Raw genomic sequence first — 8,058 nt, forward strand, 5'->3', positions numbered from 1 at the left:
TAATAATAATAAACTCTTGCGAAAGGAAATGTATATTTATTGTATATTATTTATATTATATTATATATATAATAATATACTATAATATAATATAATAATATAATAATAATAAACTCTAATAATAATATAGCAATAAACTCTTGCGAAAGGAAATGTGTGTGTGTATATTTATTGTATATTATACACACACACATTTCCTTTCGCAAGAGTTTATTAACGACGAACAAGTTCTATTTAGCATAGCTGCGAAAGAAGTCGCAAGGTCGGCGCAGATCGTTTTTTGTTTATCACAAAGATCCGCCGTTGACAGATCGACGGTGACAGTGTGTATTTCCAACGTTACGAGGCAAAATTACAAGGTAAAAATCCTATTATAAACGAGTGGTCGCACTTCCGAGAATCGCTGGAAATGTTCCTGGACAAAGATAAGCACGCTCGATGGATAAAGATAAAGCGCTCGCAACTTCGGAATAGACGGCGCACGTGCGAGCGCGTCGGTGCTCCAGCGGCAATGCGAACCGCATTATGCACTTTCAGGCCCCCGTGTATTGTGTATCGCGGTATCCTTGGAGGAGGCGAAGGTACGGGGGTGCGTGGGCAGCTGCTGACCAGCGCGGAAACGCGGGGACAGGAATCCGCGCGGTGGTCGAAAAATCGTAACGATCCGCGACCGGTAACGGGAACGCGGAGCATGTCGAAACGCGTTTTTACAAAACGACGCCGACGATTACACAACGTCCGCCGCGACGGTAACGTAATCTCGTGACGTGGGTTTCAGCCGCTGGCAAATTCGATTGCCTTCGAAATCCGCGAGCGCTGTCGCATTTCAAATCTCGTCGCGTTTTAATGCGATCCGATCGAACGAGCCGCGGGACCGCTATGAAACGGCTGCATCGCGGCCGCTGCTGCATCTCCCCGCCTTGCCCGTTTTCCTCGCCGCTTTCTTCCCGCTGCATCTCGACGCGTGCGCTTTTTTGCTGCTGCACGACCTCGTTTGCGGCGAATAAATGTTAAGTCGATGCAAATCAGCCTTCGGCATTTTTTCTTTGTGGCGCGACTTTTTTCGCGCAGCGGCGGCCTGCAACTTTTTCTCGTCGTCGGCGGGTTGCGGCCGCGTGCGCGCGCGCGCGGTTGCGTACAATCGACGACGATGCTTTTGCCGCTGGCATGCTTGATGCGCCTCGTTATACAACCAGACCGGTACTCGCTTATGCCGTTTAGGCGAGCGGCGATGAGATTGCTTGCGCCGATTGTCTCCGCACGCGAAAGAACCGGGGAGCGCTGAATTTCGGTGAACTTCCCGCGAATCGAGTAGACAGCTCGTCGACGGTTCGCGGAACGGTGGCGGCGATTTTTGCTCGTAAAATCTGGCCGTGCTCGCTCGCGTCGCAGTAACAACGCGCCGGTGTGTTTTTATCAGCCGCGGATAAAAGACTCTTTACGACCTTTCGAATTCCCCGAAGATTTCTCCGCGACGCGATAAGCACGCGCCGTGCCCAGCCGCGGAATTTCGCGGCAAATTCGCGAGACGATTGGCACGAGTCGCGCTGCCCGGTCACAGTGCAGAAAGGCGATCGAATATCAATTCGAACGGCTCCGGCCGCGCGCCAATTTACCGGGGAATGATTTCAATCGCGGAAACGATCTTGAAAACGTCGCCGTGCCGGCGTAACGAGGGAACGGAAAAACCGGCGGGATATTACGAACAGCAATCGCGGCTGCGTTTAAGCAATTAACCCGCAATAACCGCGAAACGGTGTCCGACGTGTAATCGGATTTCGCAAGGAGTTTTCTATCCGGCGAGTCGTAAACAACCGTTACCGTGCCGCGGTTGTTGCTGCCGCGTTTTTCGCCGCGCCTCACAATCGCGCGGCCATTCTTGCCTAGGATCGGTGGTGTCCAGTTATTTTTTCGAATCAGGCCTCGGTCTTGCCGCCGGCCCGACCACGGCCCGCGCCGGCACCTGGATTCCCGGCCGATCCGACCCAGCGGAATCGATGGCTCGCGTGCTTAGAGAAATGGTAATCGTATTATTAACTCGGGACCCGGTCGTTTCGCGTTTCTCGGTTGCCTTATACGCGGATTTCACGTTAATCGGCCACGTGTCTTGTTCCAATAATCGTACCATTTCGCGATTCATGACTTCCTGCTGCGACTGGATTTATTATACAAGAGCTCCCGCTGCACGCGCGCTCTTTTGTTTCTCTCTCTCTCTCTCTCTCTCTCTCTCTCTCTCTCCCCCCCCCCCCTCTTTCTCTCTCTGTCGAGGGGAAACAGTATCGGAACCCCGCGAGGTTTTCAACGCCAGAACCGCCTCGCCGGCCATTAACACGTTCCGTGCCACGTGTACCATCGATGGTACACGCTTGCATGTTTACTTAGTGAACTGAACAAATTGTTTACAAGAAATTTAGAACCGAAGAATCAATTTCCACCGCAAGAATGGGCGTTGATAAGTTTTTGTTACGTTGTTATGTGTACGAGAATTAATAATTGCACGTGATACATCAAGTTTTAGTAAAATATCAAAGTGTGAAGATTCGAGTAAAAAAAGCTCGGCACGGAACGTGTTAAAAGCCACCGGTTCGTGTCACGGTGCAGGATCGGCGATTCCGATCTCATTCGGATCCTGCGCGATTTTTCACTTACCCTAGGACCCATGAAGCTCGAATTAACCTCCTCGTTTCGGTCGACTCGTCGATTCTAATGCTTCAGCTGTTAGCGAGAAACTATTGGACTACGAGAAGCCGTTAACAAGATTTTGATGGAATTAACACGTTCGCTAGCAGCGTCACAGCGCGTCGCGGTACACGACGTAGTAATCAGCGTGTCCACGGCACGATAATTAGCGTGTACGCAATGTCCGTTTGCTAAATTTTACAAATCGGGTACGCCAACGAGGTGTGTTTGCGTAAATGTGTCTCAACCTTAATGACATTCTTATAAAATTGCGTACAATCTTCACAATCTCTATTAAACCTTTGCGCTCGCGTGGTGACTCTGAGGCACCGTTGAAATTGTTATAACACGTTCCAAGATCATTTTTATATTAACAAAGTTTACGTTTAAAACATCGTTAAAAGTGTAACTGTTCTACGAGTCACCGCAAGACTCAATTTCGTACGCATAAAATGCATTTTATCGTATAAAATGGAAATACTATAAGTCAGAAAAATTATTTTAGATTTACAATTCAAATGGCTTCGAGTGCAAAGGGTTAAAACAACTTAGTTGAATAAAGAATTGTGCGAATAATTTACTCGTTTAAGGAACTATTGGGTTGGCAACTAAGTAATTGCCGATTTGTTCAATGAAATAAAAAATTTTTGTTTACTTGGAACGAAGTTTAATCTGTAATGTATTTTCCATTTTGTTCGATGACCTCTTGCCATCTCTCTGACAACTTGAAAATTCCACGCTCGTAGAAAGTCTGATCCTTTTCGGCCAAAAACCGAGTTAAGTGAGATTTTACAGCGTCATCGTCGTTAAAAATTTTACCACGAAGGAAGTTGTCCAGGGATCGAAATAAGTGGTAATCCGATGGCGCGAGATCAGGGCTATATGGTGGGTGTAACATTCATTCCCAACCAATATCCATCAATTTTTGCCGAGTGGACAAAGACGTGTGCGGCCTAGCATTGTCCTGGTGGAAAATGACACCTTTACGATTGACCAATTCTGGTCGCTTTTCCTTGACCGCTGCATTCAATTTGTCCAGTTGCTAACATTCACGGATAATAAAAAATAACATAATAATAATAATAATAATAATTTTATAATATAACATTTACGGATATCATAAAAATGGGAATGAGAGACATCTATAACTGAAATCGGCAATTACTTAGTTGCCAACCCAATATTTGAATAAATTGGTAGAATAATTTATGGCGAATGATGAATAATCGTTACTCGAATAAACAGACAAAATAATTTAAGACGAGCAATGAATAATCGTTGTTCGAATAAAATATTCGATTAAAAAGGAATTCATTCGGGTAACTATCTACGAGAAATACTTATTCGAAACAATTCGAATACACGCCGAACTCTGTCGCGGACTATCAAAAACTTGCGACATCCAGCACCAAAAATATTTCTCATTTACACCCGTGAAACAATCTCGAATTCTTTGATCATGTAAGAGACTTTCGACTCCGCCGAATTAACGTTCCGGCCCGGTAATTGGGAATCGGCCCGGCCCGCGGAGAGCGTTTCAAGAACGAACGATTCCGGCGGCGATCCTAATAATAAACTTTTCATGCGAGTTCGCGGCTCCACGACAGTTCCCGATCGCTTTGGAAAACGGTCGTTCCTCCGGGAAGCGCATGCGGTCGCGATAATGCGAAAAGTTATTTTAACGAGATTCGATGGGGGACATGAGACGGGTGGAAGCAACCGGCCCGCGTTAGTCAGTCGGTTTTTCTAATTTAGCCGACGCTGCGCGACGCGACGCGCGACTGCCACGCAAATTTGTGGTTCCACAGCTGGAAGCCTCTTAGCGTGGAGAACTTGGACGATGCAACGCGACTCGGCCCGATGCGGCTCGGATACTTTCGCGCGACGCCGAAACGACGGCCCCTCGGTGCAACTTAGGCTGCGTTCACAGCGCGTTTGTCGGACTCTCGCTCGGCTAAACGCTGCTTCTTCCATCGTGGGCAACTTCGAAACGAGAGCCGCTACGTTTCGAAGTTCTCTTCAAAGTTGCATTTGTCTGAAATACCAGATTGTCGGATAAGTGCTCTTCAACCCTCGCAACGCGGTCAATTTTGACTCGGAATATTTAAATCGCCCAGTTCAAATCTTCGGCGATTGAATAAAGTAAAGCGCTCTTACATGATTTTTATGCAAAATGAAAGTTGCCTCTACTGATTACAATATGCAGGATATTTATTGCGTTCATGCAGGATGTATTTATTTCGTTCCTTGATCATTTTAACACGTTGAATGCCACGCCGGTTTTACAGAAATTGTTCGTGGCGCCACGATGAATTTTCTTTTATGTAATACATATAATGTTGAAATATTATCTGTAATAGATAAGTTACAGTATATAATCATGTTTGACATGTTAATTGCGACAGGGGTCACCGTTTGAATTGACGATGGTAATAATATATTTCTATCAATTTTATAATAATATAATTTATTTTATTTATAATATATAATAATAATTTTATTTATAATAATATATTTATCAATTTGATCACCGCCAAGTTAAGTGCCGATCACCGGTGACCCCCGTGGCATTCAACCTGTTAATAAGTCGAAAATAACGCAACAGTATTTTTAAATTCTTCGAATGTTTCTACCGTTTTGCATTTGATCTACTAATTTCGACCATAAATGCGTAAAATCCACAGTTCGTATAATAGGAACAGCAGAAAGGCGGACAAATCTGCGAGAAATATCTTACAAAATATGTTGTGAAAAATTGCTGAACAAAGCTCAGAACTGTTCTAACCATCGTGAATGGCACATTCGTGAAAATGGTACGCCGTCCGAGGGTCAAACATTGCCATTATCTTTTTGCCTATTTACCTGCACCGTTCCGAGAAAGTCGAAATCCGTAAGTACGGCTTCTAGACTCTGCCGAAGTTTTCCGGTATTACTCTGCGAACCATTGGAAATTGTAGACAGCTCCTAGGTTGACAGTTTTACGCTATTGTTCAAAAGTTCCGACAAAATGGTTTCCCGAACTTCGTGCGCCATTTCGTGCAATTTCATCCGCGTAGCTGACTCTGCTGCAAAAGCAGTTTTCCCTTTAAAGCGTCACGATTTCACTGACCAGTCTTCGGCGTTCCAATAGAATTTGATCGCGATTTTTGCGGGCAACCTTTCGAGAATCCTCCGGTCGTTGCAAATCGGTGCAGTTTTCCTGCGACTTCTGGAGAAACTGGATCCGGCGTGAATGGAATTCGAGCGACGAGCATCGGCAATGGGGAGGTGCGGGGAGGTGAGCGATTATCGCGTACGAAGTCGACTGTGACTTTGTCGCCGGTGTTTGCGCACTCGACTCGGCCGCTGCGCTGCTCCGCTCCGCTCTGTAACGCGATCCTCGGTATTCAATTGCAAACGGCGTTTCCCCGGCAAACACGCTCTTCCATTATACTTTGTAGTCCCGCTTTTTGTTCGGTCGTTCGTCTATTATTTCATAGTTTCGCTGTTGGCTTCGGAATGCGCCCGCCAATCAGTGGCTCCGAGCACGCCGCCACCTACTCGCCGCACAAAAAAAAAGAAAAAAATGAATAATATTCGTTGTAGCAGTTTGTAGCAGAACAAAATTATATAGCAATGTAACCCTTAACCTTCTCGATACGAAACAACCAACATCGCAGGATGTGTTGAACCTTTCTTTTTTAAATTGGTTTCCATGAACAGTGGATGTTTATAAAATATCGATTAAAGTCATTCGAACCGTTGCTAAAGTTATAAGTTATAACGAACACTATTTAAGGAACGATAACAAAAAAAGGTGTGCAACGAACGAGTGAGACGATGTTTTATTAACCCTTACAGGACCATATGGTTGTTAAGAGTAAATATTGGTGTGTAATTGTTTAGTTTAGTTCGTTCAGACGTAAAATAAATAAAAATCGTAAGAAAAATACGTGAGAATTTTGAAATTTTATGGAAAATATTTTTCCCGATGGACTATAAAGGTAACACAAATTATGGTTAGGCTTATTAGTCTTTTATTTATTGGTTTATTATAACAAAATGTTAACTAAAATAATACAAAATTATGAAATAAGATTACTATACAAAATGATGCGCTAATTATGATATTCTGCGAAGCAATTTCTTTTAGTTGTAAAGCAAAGACGAACATTGCACATAGTACAATTTGCACATATTTACATTTTTGCTGCTTTTTGCATGTTGTGTGCTGGGACATTGCATTTTGTACCAAAAATAACCAATAATTAACCCTTTGCACTCGAAGCCATTTCAACTGTAAATCTAAAATCATTTTTCTGCCTTGTAGTACTTTCATTTTACATGACAAAGTGCATTTTACGCGTACGAAATTGAGTCTCGTGATTCATACAACGATTACACTTTCAATAACGTTTATAATATAAACTTTGATAATATAAAAATTATCTTAGAACTGATATAACAATTTTTTAGTGGTGCCTCAGTGTCACCACTCGAGTGCAAAGGGTTAAATACGACAATCACTATTGGAAATGGGTAGATAAATAAAAGTAAAACGCAGTGAATTAAACTTATCCCTTTTAGTTTATTAATTTGATGTACGAGGAAGGACCGTCTTTACTCTCCTGATTGCTCCAGGAGACTGAAGACTATTCACAAAGACGAAACCAAAAACGTCACCTAAAGACAAAGAGCACTCTGTTCTATATACATATGAAATCATTGTTTATCTAATGGTACTCTGGCGAGACTCTCGGCGTCGATTCGTTTTTGTAACTTATATGCTAGAAGGAAAAACTTCTGAGTATTCAAAAGAGAGAAAATAATCCAATAATCACCAATTTTAAAATGTGTAAAAATGTTTCCCTTATATTAGTGAAGGTGTTAATTAGGTTACGATATTGATGCGACATTTATCGATCCTCTACCGATTCTTATTAGAATCGGATCAAGTAATCAATAATTAGATCAAATCCGGTTTAACGATTATTTCAATTTTCGACCATTGCGTGCCGCACCGTGCGTCGCTTCGACCTTCCAATCGTCGTCTCTTTCTGCTCAAACAACTATCGCCGGCAGCGGGAACCGTATCTGGAAGCGTTCTCTTCAGAAGAGAGAGAGAGAGAGAGAGAGAGAGAGAGAGAGAGAGAGAGAGAGAGAGAGAGAGAGGAAGAAGGACAAGAAGAGACAACGAGCGACGAGGAGAGAGGCAGCGGGTCAATGGCTCGGTGGCCGTGTCACAGGACCGATAAGAATCGAACGTGAACTTCGGATGAAGGAAACTTTGTCACGTATCGCGGACGCCAGTTTGTCCCTGAAACTCAAAACCGCCTCCGGTTACTTCGGCATTTGCGAGCCGAGCCACCTTCTCGCCGAGGTTGTCGTCGCCAATCGAAC

The 8,058-nt window shown here is 43.8% G+C and overlaps 1 long non-coding RNA gene across 1 annotated transcript; it reads right to left on the minus strand.

The window, feature by feature from the left end:
* Positions 1-313: 313 nt before the first annotated feature.
* Positions 314-6,000, minus strand: LOC117218757 (uncharacterized). The gene is made up of 2 exons (XR_004489848.2): positions 5,542-6,000; positions 314-4,714 (listed from the first exon to the last, which is right to left on the minus strand). It is a non-coding gene; the product is annotated as an uncharacterized LOC117218757 (long non-coding RNA).
* Between the last annotated feature and the right edge of the window lie 2,058 nt (positions 6,001-8,058).

This window comes from Megalopta genalis, chromosome 1, assembly GCF_051020955.1.
Source record: "Megalopta genalis isolate 19385.01 chromosome 1, iyMegGena1_principal, whole genome shotgun sequence".
Classification (NCBI taxonomy): Eukaryota; Metazoa; Arthropoda; class Insecta; order Hymenoptera; family Halictidae; genus Megalopta; species Megalopta genalis.